This window comes from Nylanderia fulva, unplaced genomic scaffold, assembly GCF_048542155.1.
Source record: "Nylanderia fulva isolate GAGA-0341 unplaced genomic scaffold, ASM4854215v1 Scaffold138, whole genome shotgun sequence".
Taxonomy (NCBI): Eukaryota; Metazoa; Arthropoda; class Insecta; order Hymenoptera; family Formicidae; genus Nylanderia; species Nylanderia fulva.
Window position 1 is genome coordinate 125,712 of NW_028189601.1, and position 15,086 is coordinate 140,797.

Consider the following 15,086-nt stretch of genomic DNA (forward strand, 5'->3'; position numbering starts at 1 on the left):
TTTTTTGTAAAACATTTTTCACTTTCTTCAATTAAATGTCCTTGATTGCTACATTCATCAATTTTAATTTTTACACTTTCTCTTTTTGTTGCTCTAGAAAATGCCACATAAAGTTGATCATGAGCAAATACAGGATGTGGCAAATAAATTCCAATTTTTTCTAAACTTTGTCCTTGTGATTTATTTATTGTCATAGCAAATGACACTCGAATAGGAAACTGTCTTTGTTTAAACTTAAAGGGCAGTTCCAAATCATTTGTAATTAAATCTATCCTCGGAATCATGACAATTTGTTCTCGAGCAGGATCTGTTATAACTTCTACATAAATTATATTATTTTTCAAATTAGTTACAATAAATCTTGTACCATTACAAAGTCCTTTTTTAGTATTTAAATTTCTTAATAAGATTACTGTAGCACCAACTTTTATTTTAAGCCGATAAACTGGCATTCCAGAAGGTGTCAGTGAGTTTAGAAACTCAGTTGGAAAATTTAATTGCTCCTGTGGATCATCACTTACAATACAGTCAATAGAGAGGTACTCCTTTTCTTCTCCTTCCGTTAGACAAATAATTTCATCATTAATTTTGAAAGTATCCTCATTTTTAGGACAAAGAATCGCTCGATCTTGATTTTCTCTAATCCTTTTCATGGTAATTCTATCACCAAAAATCTCATTAATAAGAGATTTTTTTGATATAAAATCTTGTGGAATTTCAATCGTGTCTAGATTTAGTCCATTTGTATTTGATAATTTACCATCTCCGAGTTGCATTAACCAATTTGCAAATTCTTTTTCTTCCGCAGTTCTCATATTTTGCTGTAATTTAACCTTAATTACATTTCTCTATATAGGGTTGTATTTTACAGTCGATTCAATTATCGCTGTTTTGTGTACATGAGGTACTACTGGAAGATTTTGTCTGAAATCTCCTGCAAATAAAATTACTTTTCCTCCAAATGGTTGATGATTCTTCATTAAATCTTTGAAAAGTTTATCAACTGCTGTTAAGGCATGTCCAACAGTCATGCTCACTTTATCCCATATGATTAATTTGGCATTGATTCAATTCTCGTGCAGCTTGAGAATTTCCTCTAATATTTGATTTAGCTGCATCATCAATTGGAATTGTAAGCTTAAACAGAGAATAATAAGTTCTTCCTCCTTTCAGAAGTGTGGCTGCAATTCCAATTGAAGCACATGGAAGAATTATTTCATTTCTTCCTCGAATAACACTTAGAAATGTATTAAATAGATAGGTTTTACCACTTTCTGCAAACCCGTCAATAAAAAACAAACGCTTAGGTTCATTTTCATTTTAAATTGCTCGCATTACTATATCATACACGTATTTTTGCTCATCATTTAGTGTAGATAATAAATAATCACCACGTATTTTTTTTTATCTACATTATACTCTGTTTCGTAAATATTTATTTCATTGGATTTGGTAATTGAAATTTCTCACAACTGTTCCATTATTTATTAGAATTTGTTATATATGGTTTAACGTCATATTTTCGGGATTTACAACATTATTATTTACAAAGTCCTCAATCATAAAATCTTTGTATTTATTCCGAATTGTTGGTACATCTATTGGATTTCTAAAGATGCAAATGTAAGCAAATAATTCTCAAAGTTGTGCAGGCATATTCGATTCTGTTGCTTCCTCCATCGTTTTTCCCCAAAATCATCAGTTTCTACTAAACTTTTGCAATTGCTGCATCCTTAAACGTATTATAAATAATTCCATTTACATTTCTCAAATCTCAAAACATTTTGCTCCAGTCACATGTAGTAGAAGAAGACGGAGATAAAATCTTTCAATATCTTTTATGCTTACTGTATATAGTCTTGAAGTTATTTTTTCACCACCTTTTTTACGTGGTTTCCACTTAGTTTCTTTTTTATTATAAACATAATGATAAGGAATATCTGTATAAAGATAATTTACTGCATTTTCATCATATTGATTTAATTTGAACCATGCAGTCAGCGTCGTATCTCGATTTAGCTCTCTTTGAGCAGCTTGTTCTTCATTTCCTGCTCGAAAATAAACCATTTGGCGATCAGGCAAATGAACTGCCAATCTTATTACTGTATGAGATTTCATGAACAGATCATATCCGTTAAGTCTCCACATTGCTTCTGGAGCACTAACATATCTTGCATTCATGAATGAGTTAACCTCATCTATTCTAATGAATCTTGTACCATCTCGTGCTTGCACTTCAATTGCAGCACAATCAAATCCTTTATGAATATATTTATATAGATATTTTACGCTCTTCACTGATGAACATACTTCTAAATTAATATGTCGATTATATTTCATGATTAAATATGGTGAATACGGCACCACCCATCGATTATCCACTTCTTTATTTCTAACAATGTATTTTATTCCAATATTCCTACGTTGATAGATGGGATATCTATTTACATTAGCATTAGTTTTATCACAAAATTTTTTTAGAAAACCTTTTGAACATTTTTCATCGTCCCCAGTGCAAGGATATCTCCTCGAGGGATCTCCACATGGACCGTGAATCATGTATTTCAAAACTTTTTCATTAAGTTCTGAATATTTTTCTTCATTAGGAATTTCAGCCTATACCATCATATCAATGACTTCTTGAAGTCGGGGCTTATCTTCATCGCTCAACATTGCAAGTAAATGCAAATGTGGAAGTCCTCTTTTTTGAAATTTATATTGATACTACAGAGCCTTGTTTAAACTCTTAACCAATAGACTTAATTATATTAAATTAAATCAACCTCAATTAAGAGCAAAACTTTATTCAGAATTAATGGATCACCTTGATAATCGAGCACAAAATGAGGGAATTACAGTTGGTGTACCTGTAATATTACCATCTTCATTTATGGGCAGTCCAAGGAACATGCAAGAAAGATACCAAGATGCCATGTCTTTGGTAAGAAAGTATGGTAAACCAGACATTTTTCTAACCACGACTTGCAATCCTCACGTCACTTCAACCGCACGCGGTCTTCTTCAGTATAACAGTGTTACGTAATTTCTAATTCTTACAAAAACATCATATTATAATATAACATCATATTATATAAACGATTACCGCATGTCTAGGCTCGAGGGTCACTATTTATATTTCGGGAATAGGGACAAAAACAAATAGTTAAGCTGTGAATATATTTTTATTGTTTTTCAAAGTACTCGCCACGATGATCGATACACTTTTGCATGCGCTTAAATCAATTTTCAAAGCATTTATTCCATTCCGAATGAGGTATCTCCAAAACATGATTTTTTGCAACATGACACGCAGTTTATTCTTCACGGATGGGAACAAAAAGAAATCATTGGGTGCCAAATCAGGGCTGTACGGCGGATGACCCATCAATTCGATGTTTTGAGTGCTCAAATAGTCTCTTGTTTGAGCCGATGTGTGAGAGCTCGCATTGTCATGATGAAGAACAATCCGACGTCTCTTGTTTGTTTTCCTTATTTCATCGAAGATTTCTAGCAAACAGATGGTTGTGTACCACTCAGAATTTACTGTTCTACGATCCTCTAGAGGCACTGTTGCAATATGACCAGTTTTTCCGAAGAAACAGGCCACCATTTTCTTTGAAGTGCTTCGTGCGCGAACAACTTTTGTTGGATTTGGTTTATCTTGGAACACCCATACAGTCGGCTGCTGCTTACTTTCGGGCTCATACGAATATATCCATGATTCGTTACCTGTCACGATTTTATAAACGTCTTTTGAAGCACCGCGATTGTATTTCTTAAGCATTTCTTTGCACCAATCGACACGAGCCTTTTTTTGAGCGATTGTCAAATTATGTGGGATCCAACGCGAACATAACTTTCGCACAGCTAAGTGTTCATGTAAAATCGCATATATGCTGGTGGAACTAATGCTTAGGGATGCCTCAATCTCACAATAGGTTACATGACGATCTTGCTTAATCATTTCGTGCACAGCATCGATGTTTTCTGGCACTACAGTCGATTTTGAACGACCTTCACGAAACTCGTCGGACAGCGAACTACGACCACGATTGAATTCACTATACCAGCGATACACTGTAGTTTTTGATGGAGCTTCATCGCCAAAAGTCAAATTAAGTTGATTGACGCACTCTTGTTGTGATAATCCACGTCGAAAGTCGTAAAAAATCATCGCACGAAAATGTTCACGATTCAGTTCCATTTTTTGCCGAGACGAAACTTTCAACTAAATATAAAATAAACAAATAGCGTCCGTATGACAAAATGTTCTGAGTACGTATATCGTCAAAAATGTCAAACTTTACGATGGAACCGTCAGATGGACTCACATGACATCAGTGTTGCCAATTCTCGAATAATAAATAGAGACCCTCGACATTGCCTATTAATAGATAAAGGGTCTTAAATAAATTTATTATGCTTACTTTGTGTCGCCTCTTCTCACAGTTTAACACAATTTAAAAAAAAAAATTGAATTTATTATAAATATATAAAACAACTGTCTAACAAGACATCTCATTTTGAACTATATTTCATCGCAAATTACGTGTGTTTATATAATATCGGATAGATGTGCCTAAACTGTTGATGTCCTATTTGTATTATTATTGTTTTATTTTTGCTAATTTGTCTAAAATGTCATAATAGGACACGCTAAGAAGCTCAATGTCTTTATTTAAATTTAATGCATTTTTTGTTCTTTAATGTGTAACATCTCTAAGATGAGTCTTTTATGATAATTAATTTCTTTATCCATAATCAATACATAATCCCAATTGAATGTATGATGTTCGTCTTTAATATGTTCAGAAATTACCGAGTGTCTAATCGAATCCAACTTGATATTATTTTTGTGTTCTTTCAATCTCGTCTGTAATGGTCTCTTTGTTTGACCCACATAAGATGCATTACAATTATTGCAATTAATCTTATAAACCACATTCGAATTGCATGGATGTTTAGTTTTATCTTTCTGTGCTTTAATGATATTATCAAGTTTGTTGAGACATCTATATCCTACAATACACTCTGTATTTTTTACCGAGGAAACAATCATTTCAGAGATTCTATTTACATATGGAATGACAACTAGTTTTTTTGTTTCTAATTCTTTTGTTGTATTTTCTGTTTTTTCTATGTTTGTTTGTCTTTCCGTAATGCTTTTTTTAGCAATGAAGTATCCTATCCGACGATTGATTTTGTTAAATATAAGATCCAGGGGGTAACCGTTGCTTATAAGTAAGTTAATAACTATCTCTATGTTTTTATTGAAAAAATTGTGGGTGTGATAATAGCAAACATCTATCTAATAAGTTATAAATTATTCCAATTTTGTGACATTGTGGATGATTAGAAAAAAATGATCGAGTTCTTCCTGAGAAGGTTTCTTTTTGGTACCAGTCTATATTGTATTGTTCATAATTTGTATTGATAGATCTAAGAAATTCAAGCTGCGGTTAACCTCCTGTTCTACTATAAATTTTAGTCTGTCATGATAATTGTTAAAGCTACTAACTATCCGACTCATATTGGTCGTAGAAGTGGTCAGTATTATATCGTCTACGTAACGGAACGACAATTTGTAACACGCATAAATTTCTAACAAATTCTCGATTCGTATTAACGGACTATTAGTAAATTTTAAGAATATAATGTTTTTTGTAAGAATTAGAAATTACGTAACACTTTAAGAATTTAACAAGACTCTGTAATATAAATATATATATACATTGTCAAACAGGCAATAAGAGCCAAATCGCGGATGACAGTGCGTTATCCCAACGCGAAACTAAATTTTTTCGTTAGGATTAAAAACCTGTGCACAAGGCACTAAATTTTACTTGGACACGGCCAAGATTTAAAATTGGAGTAATCTCTACAAGAGATTTAATTCCATACATTCTCTGTTCCTCCCTTAAGGAAATAAATGCGAGAGAAAAATATAGATCCGAAAGTCGCTGAATCGGGAATCGAACCCGAGACCTTTCGCTTGCCGGGCGACTGCTCTTCCAACTGAGCTATTCAGATCCCTTCGATTCTATACTTTTCTCTGCTATATATATATAATGATGTTGATAAACAAACGCCTTTAAGCCAGCGTGTGTATCTTAAAGAAAGAGATAAATAAAAATTATTAATTTATTACAGATATATTCTATATATATTTTTTAAAATAACCTAAGTAGCGAAGCACTTTTTGCCAAAAATAATTGATTTAAGACAAAGATACAATAGGTATAACAGTAACTGTCTGCTGCTTTGACGAAGATGATATAGATTTACATCTTTATATAATTTATGATAGTATTTCCGCGTCCGCGACCACGTCCGCGTCCACGGCCACGTCCGCGTTCACGGCCACGTCCTGCTCTTGCCCATCGAGCTTTAGTTTTTACTGTAAAAAGAATATACATAGATTTCTGATATTATAAGGAAATTAATCCATAAATGTGAAAGTAGTTCACGGTTATATAGATAAACGAATAGAAAAAAATATTTATAAATATGGATACTTACGTTGCAATTTATCTTTTTCCATTTCTTTTAAGACTGCAGGCTGTGGATTGTCAGTAGCCACCTCAGGTTGTAGATTTTCAACAGCCACTTTAAGTTGTAGTGGCTGTTTGACCAAAGCAGCGGTCAGTTGCCGTTGCAACTCCCGTAGTACCTTCGTGTTCAATACATCATTTTCGGCATTAAAATCTTCGCTACCGTCATTCTAAAAATAGATAAATATATAGATAAATTAATAGATTAATAATTTTCTCTCTCTCTCTTTTTCTTTAACACACACAAACACACATGTCTATCTTTTTCTCTCTTTTTTTATCGTGATTCTCTCTCTCTCTCTCTCCCTTTTCTCTTTTTCTCTCTCACTCTCCCTTTCTCTCTCTCTCTCTCTCTCTCTCTCTCTCCCTTTTCTTTTTTTCTCTCTCACTCTCCCTTTCTCTCTCTCTCTCTCTCACTCTCCCTTTCTCTCTCTATCTCTCTCTCTAAAATTAAAATCTACTTACATTATGCTGACTTGAGTTGCATGCATTTTCGCTGCTCTCTTTAGACATCTTGGTTAAGCCGACTTATACGATTATACGTGGTTAGATGTGTCATTAGATGTATCACATTGATTTAAAAAAAGCTGAAGGAAATGTATGTATAAAATAAGAATATTGAATTTAAATGTTACTATGGTCAAGGCATACAAATTAAAGGTTTATTTACACGAATTGCACACATAATCACAAACACGTACACAAATTACTTCTTGGTGTGACCAAGTCAATAAATGCGTATGCACATGAGTGCATGGATGCGTGAGTGGGTGCGTGGATGGATGAATAGGATGATAAAAATTTGTTAAAATTATATAGTAGCCATCCCCGACAAAATTTGAGTACAAATTTCGAAAAAGTCCGTGAATAAATGTGTGAATGCGTGGGTGGGATAAAACTTAAAAAAACCACACAGCAGCTTTCTCAGAAAAATTTGCAACATTTTTGTACTAATTTCGTAAAAATTGGTCCATAAATGCACATGCGCGTGAGTGAATGCGTGGGTAGAGGTGTAACACTTGAAAAAACCACATCGTCGCCATCTCCAAAAAATTTGCAACATTTTGGTACCAATTTAACAAAAAATCGGTCCTAAATATGCGATTGTGTGGGTGGGTGCGTGGGTGGAGGCGTAAACTTAAAAAAATAAAACAGCAGTTTTCTCAAAAAAATTTGCAACATTTTGGTACTAATTTCGTGAAAATTGGTCCATAAATGCGCATGCGTGTGGGTGAATGCGTGGGTGGGTGCGTGGGTGGGTGCATGGGTGGAGGTGTAACACTTGAAAAAACCGCATCGTCACTATCTCCAAAAAATTTGCAACATTTTGATACCGTGTTCAGAAATATTGCAAAAAAAGATTAAACATACCCTTCTCTGAGAAAAAAAAATAAAAATTAAAAAATTAAAAAAAAAAACCCCACAGCAGCCACTCCCGAAAAATTTGCAACATTTGGTACCAGTTTCACGAAAATTGGTCCACAAATGCGGAAGCAGTTTGCGTACATACTGACAGACAGACAGACAGACACACTGTGCTTATATATATAGATGTACTCTGAAATAATTTTTATGTTACTATAGAAAATAAAATTCTGTTATTTCGCATTTTATCGAATTGAAAATAATTTTAATGGATTATTGAGACTTTTGTGATTAAAATGACACCAAACACAGCATAATTTAGATAATTTTTAATTAGATTGTAATCGAAAATTTAATTACCTGTCTAATTAAAAATTATTCTATTTATGCTGTGTTTGGTGTCATTTTAATCGCAAAAGTATCAATAATGCATTGGAATTATTTTCAACTCGATAAAATGCGAAATTCAAAAATTTTATTTTTTATAGTAACATGTAATATGAAAGATATATAGATCCTAAAAAAATCATAAAAATGAAAAGGTCAGGCCATGTTCAAAAGAAGGTACTCAAAAATTTAAACGATCTAATAATAAATTATCACGAAAAGTAACTGATATGTTATTCAAGGTGCCAGTTCAAAGTGAACATACGTAAAGTGTATATTATCTAAATTTAGTAATAATATATTACCATGAAAAGTAACTGTGATATTTTATTCAAGGTGCAAGTTCACATTGAACATACATACATATAAGTAAAACTGATTACAATTTGATTCTAGAAAATAAGTGCGATATGTTATTCTTAGTGCACAAAATATAATAGTCGTTTATAGAGATTTGATTTGAAATTCATACTAGCCCGTACAATGAAAAATAATTGCTCGTAATTCCAGAGTACCAATTTGTTAATGACTCAGAAAAATAACATGGCGGCCTGCTCTCAAAAAACTATGATGTTTCTCGATGTCCATTTAGAAATAATGTCGAAGCTCTTACAGAATAATTACTACAACATTTGAAATACGAAAAGTATTACATTAGAAGAAGATTAGATTAGAATAAGGATTCAACGTATTTTTAAAAGCTCTACACACACATCGAAGTGAATATACAAAACTATATACAAATACCTTTTTCTTCTGTGTTTCTGAAGAAAATTGTAAGTCAAATGAAACCTTGCACTTTGAGAACCATGTCACTTACTTTTCAGAGTCAAATTGATAAATTTTTTTTGTATATTTTAATGATATTTATTTTTCACTTGTATCTTGAATAATTAATATGTAATTTTTTATTGTATATTACGACAAATAATCAGTAAACTTTTTAAGCGTATAGCTTTATTGTAGTTGACCTGAGAACTGTACATTTATAAATTTTACTTAATATACACCCGTTTCGAGCAACAAGGCAAAGTTTTCTGATCAATAACTTACTCCCTGAAAATACGGTATAACACAAATCGGAAGTTGATACGAAAATTCGAAATTTTACTAAAGAAAGATTGGAGATTTTTAATTTATACAATTTTCACAACTCTTATTTCAATTATTTATTCTACGCATCCAAAGTTTTTTGAGAGCAGGCCGCCATGTTATTTTTCTGAGTCATTAACAAATTGGTACTCTGGAATTACGAGCAATTATTTTTCATTGTACGGGCTAGTATGAATTTCAAATCAAATCTCTATAAACGACTATTATATTTTGTGCACTAAGAATAACATATCGCACTTATTTTCTAGAATCAAATTGTAATCAGTTTTACTTATATGTATGTATATTCAATGTGAACTTGCACCTTGAATAAAATATCACAGTTACTTTTCATGGTAATATATTATTACTAAATTTAGATAATATACACTTTACGTATGTTCACTTTGAACTGGCACCTTGAATAACATATCAGTTACTTTTCGTGATAATTTATTATTAGATCGTTTAAATTTTTGAGTACCTTCTTTTGAACATGGCCTGACTTTTTCATTTTTATGATTTTTTTAGGATATCACTTACTTTTTAAAGTACAGATATATAGAGCAGCTTTCTAGTAATTCAAGTATCACAAATATATGTATTTTCGATTCTTATCACATAACTTTGTATAAGTAACAATTTATGCAATACAGTTCAAAATAATTGAAATATATGGTATATATGTACATATATAAAATATATAATTATATTATAGTATACATATATATTTTATTTAATCATATATGTAAATGTTTGTATAATTGTAATAACTTTTAACGATACATTGCACATTTATTTCAATTGCAACAGAATGAATTTATATTCTTGTATGAATATTGAAAATAAAGAATGGGCCCCTCCATCGCCCATTCTCGTGAGAACGCAACCATATATTTTTCTTCGTCTCTCCGATTTTAACACGACATACATATTTCTGTCTGATAATTTTTTTCTTCATGATACTTTTTGAAATGTCATGAAGCCTAGGTCAAATTAGAAACTTATTGCACTCGTTTTAATGCAGCGCTTACAGCAGCTTTTATAAAGCGCCAAAGCAGCCGATATTTTGGCGCTTACGGCAACTTTTATACAGCGCTAGAACAGTTGATGTTTTAATGTAGCGTTTACGGCAGCCTTTATACAGCGCCATTATTTAATCTGTTCTAAGAACAATATGTATGCCCCTTATGCTCCATTGGGCCATTTTTTCTTGAACACTTCCATATCATTAGAGTAATACCATTCTGATTTTGTGTCAGCTCTCAACATACACGTGTAGTGACCACGATTCATTTCTTCACCTTCGTGAAATATAGCGCTTATTAGCTTGTACTTTTTTTTATTAATCGTGATATTACTCGTTGGCACGGCGGTAATCCGATTGTTGAAAATTTTTTTAGAAGCACCGTTTACAAAAGTATATAAATTGAGCTGTATTACTACGACGGATAAAGTTGATTCGATTACGGTTTTCTTTTTCAACACGGTGCCCTTACATTCGTTACAATTGCCGTTTATCGTTTCCCATTTAGAAAATTCTACATTAATCAAACTTTGTAGAGTGACACCTTTTTTCCTTTTTAATGTCGAATGTATAGAAATTATTAACAAACTACTGCTTTCCAGCTTAGTTACATTGTAATTACATTTGACATTCGAGCAACATGTTACGTGCTTTAATTCGAGTTTTAATACATCATTGATGTCGGAATACGTCGACATTAGAGCCGTAAAAAATTCCGAAACATCTTGTTGTGTTCGTTCTTCGAAGCGTTTTCCGACAGATCTTCTAACCGCTTGAATGTTGCAATATTTACGTTCACCATACGCGCAGATAGCATCAATCAATGCATTCGATGCTTTATTTTTCAGTATTTGTTGCCTAATACGTACGCAATGAAACGCACATTGTAATATTACATTAGCATAACACGAAACAGCATTGTTATTGCAAAGGCCATATATTTTCCACGTAACTATACTTTCTGGTTTCTCACAATCATAATTCTGCATATCATCAATGATATTAGGGATATCCCATCGACGATCGTACATTTTCACAACCTTTTTCTCGGACGGATTGATTTGTGGCAGTTCAGATTTGAATATAGATTTCAGTCGATTATATTCTACAATGGCTCTCGAGTTTGCTTTAACTGATGCTGGATTGAAATTTATCAAATGTAGGCCTTCCAATTTACTTACTCGTGACAAACCTACATAGACTTGACCATCACTGAATACAGTCGTTCCTAAATCCATCATTGCATTGTTACATGTAATTCCTTCGATTATAAATAATTCGACATTCTTTAATTTGTCTCTCAAAGTTTTCAAGACCATGTCTGACAATTGCCTATATTTTGGTGTAGATTCATGACTAACCGGTAGTTAAAACATTCTATGGATTGTCAAGCCATCGATATTGAATGCTGCGATACCCGTGGGAGCAGATATGGCAGTCGTTTTTTCCAAATTTATTCTGATCCAATGTTTAATCGTTTCAATTAGAAAACTTTTCCCTGTACCACCCTCGCCACTTACGTACAGTCGCAGAATCTGATTCTTATCTTGTAAAACTTGGCATACTCCATCAAAGACTCTTTTCTGGTCTTTGTTCAATTGCGACATCATTTGCGATAAATCAATCGGGTCGTCAATCTTACCAAAATCTTCCAAATCTTTCATCGCGTCGTCAGCTTCTATCGGATTACAATCCAGTTCATCGTCATCGGATTTGTCTCTGTCTGCTGTTTTCAGATCATTTTCGCGCTTCTCGATTAATTCAGCAACGTTCTCAAAAGCTTTCTGTATTTCTTCGAGCCTTTTGTGATATTTCATTGCCTTCGTTAAAACAGACTCTGAATTCTTAAAGGCATCCGTGTAAGTCTCGAATGTACCTTTGAGTTCACTCAAATCTCTCCATGGTTTGAACAGAAGAAGCAGCGAGTAAAAGTATTTTTCGGGCTCAGTTTTTATATTAAATTGATAATGGTTAATTAAATAACCCTTTTTTTGTTTTTTTAAAAATAAACCCGATGCCAGTTTGTAACACTTGACTTCGTCATTATTTGACATCTGTTTCGTAATTTCCCAGAATCTGGCAAAATCGTACAAATTCAATGATTCTAATTCCTGAGGTCTATTTGGATAGTAATCATCGATGAGTGACGAACAGTAAATATTCGTAGAATTTTCATCGAGAGCTTTAATTTCATTAAATGTTTTAACTTTTCTATTTCTCACCTCATTAACATCGATCCATTTGACCACGGTATCATTATCCGTACCGTACAAGGGATTCCCTAATAGTGTATCCGCAGCTTCTAAAGCACCGCATTCTCTGTTATTTAATGATAAATAATGTTATTTATTGCAAAATTCCACAGTTTCGATGCCAAGGACTTATTCGAATCTATCACTTCAAAGTCTGTATTGTATTTTTCCGACTTTGTCGTGTATTTTGTTAAATATGAGTTTAAAAACTTTGATTTTTCTCTAATAAATTGTATGTCCATATTTCCCTCCCAGGCTAATTTGATAGCCGGATTATAATCATTTATAAACCTTTCCGACTCCTTGCGAAAAAGATCGTACAATCTGCTTTTACTGCGTAAATTTTTTCTACCGACTATCGAAGTGATAACGTCTCTTAAAACGAAATTCTCAGTAACTGGCCGAGGAAAATCGAACCGACACTTTCTGTATATATTATGTCCGTTTTTTTCGTACGCATGCAATACGAGTTATGTTTATGATTCTGATCACTTATTACCGTATCGTACAACGTTGGCGAAACATTTTCATCTGGAATTTCACACGTTACGTATTTTCGAATAAACGTAGTAACTTCTTCATCCGGTGATTTTCCTAATACTGGAGCATCTTTTATCCAAATCATACAATGCATGTGCTGAATACCTCTACTTTGATATTCAAGTCGCCAGAAATAATGAATAACCTTTCCTATTGGATTATCGGACGAACAAATAAAATCAATCATGGCTTTGAATTTTATGCACATGAATCTAGAAGTACTTACAGGATCGTATGCGACTAGTTCGCTGATGCCTAACTTCTCTTTATCGGGATTCATATCTCGTAAATATTCACCCAAATCGGACCATTTCCATTCACTAGGACTCAAAGTCAAAAACCACGTCGCTGGACCGTAATGCAAAGTCATGCATTTTACATTATTGGACGGTTGTCGCCAAAATTGATCCGTATTTCTCAATTTTGCGAAAATACTCATTAAATTCGATTCTAATTCGTAACCTTTCAATTCGTTCAAGTATCTACCAGCAGTGTATCTCTCTCGTGGGTTAGTAACCATCATCGTATAATAGATACCACTTTTCAACTGTCGGTAGTTAGCATCATTAAGAAGGAAAAACAGATACTGCAGATTCAACCTGAATCTACTATGTTTCGACATCAATCGTGTTCTAATAAATAAATATTCCGGCAATGCAAAGTTTCTATCTTCTCGTTGTCCATTGACACCATCAGGATATAAATCAGGGAAACACATGACATCCAGATATTTATAACGATTATCCATTGGAAAATCTTCAATTTTCATCATTTGATAAAGCTTCAATGCAGATTCGTTATCGATTCTTTTCGCGTGTATTGGGTATATTGTATACTGATCGTTAATATCCGAATGTTCAGTGATTTGTGTGAGAAAAGCCGTACGTTTTAAAACGGTTTGATCATTATTATTTTTGTTTTGCTGTACATTGTACAAATTCAATGCTGGTAATTCCTCAACCACCTCATTTATTTCGTCATTGTCGCTTTCCTCATCGACAATCCTATATTCTGTTTCCTGCAACTTATCCTTTAATAGATCATCAGATGACGCTGGAAGACGAATTTTTGAGTAATGAGGATTATTTTCTTTCAACCATTGTAAAGCCTTATACATTTTATTAATATCTACCAAATTTTCCCAAACCACTTTAGATTTCTTGGGTATACCTCGAACGAGAATGTGCAACTCGTGATTCAAATTTATAGGATCTTCCGGAGGACATACCTTATCCAATGTTTCTTGTAAAGGCAGAGGCAAATGAAATGTTCTACCTTTTCCTAAACAGAGTTCGATTATATAAGTTTCTTGATTTAAAATGTGCTATATTTAAATCATTTAATTATTTTTTTCGTTCAAGTCAAGAGACACGGTAGTGTCTCGCGACCAGTTAAGGGCGTAGCCGAGACACCGTGTATCTTAACGCGAGTCGGACATTTGAGTCTTTATAATATTTCGAATTCTCAATAACGGCTGAAGCAATCGAGTTTATACTAGACTTAATCGATAGATTGAGTTTGAATTATATAATAAAAGTGTCTTTATTTCTGCTCTACGTGATTTGTAAGCAGAGATATATAATTGCAAAGTCAAAATATGAAAAATTTCTTTTAAGAAACGTCCCCGTCATCATTACCATTGCAAACCCATGTAGAATCGTACCCATTGCAAACCTATGTAAAATCCTATAAAAAATTAACCAATGCAAACTCATGTAGAATCCTATGAAAAATTAACCATTGCAAACCCATGTAGAATTGTATTAAAAATTATCCATTGCAAACTTATGTAGAATCCTACATTGCAAACCCATGTACAATAGAATTGTATGAAAAATTATCGATTATAAACCCATGTACAATCGTAACAAA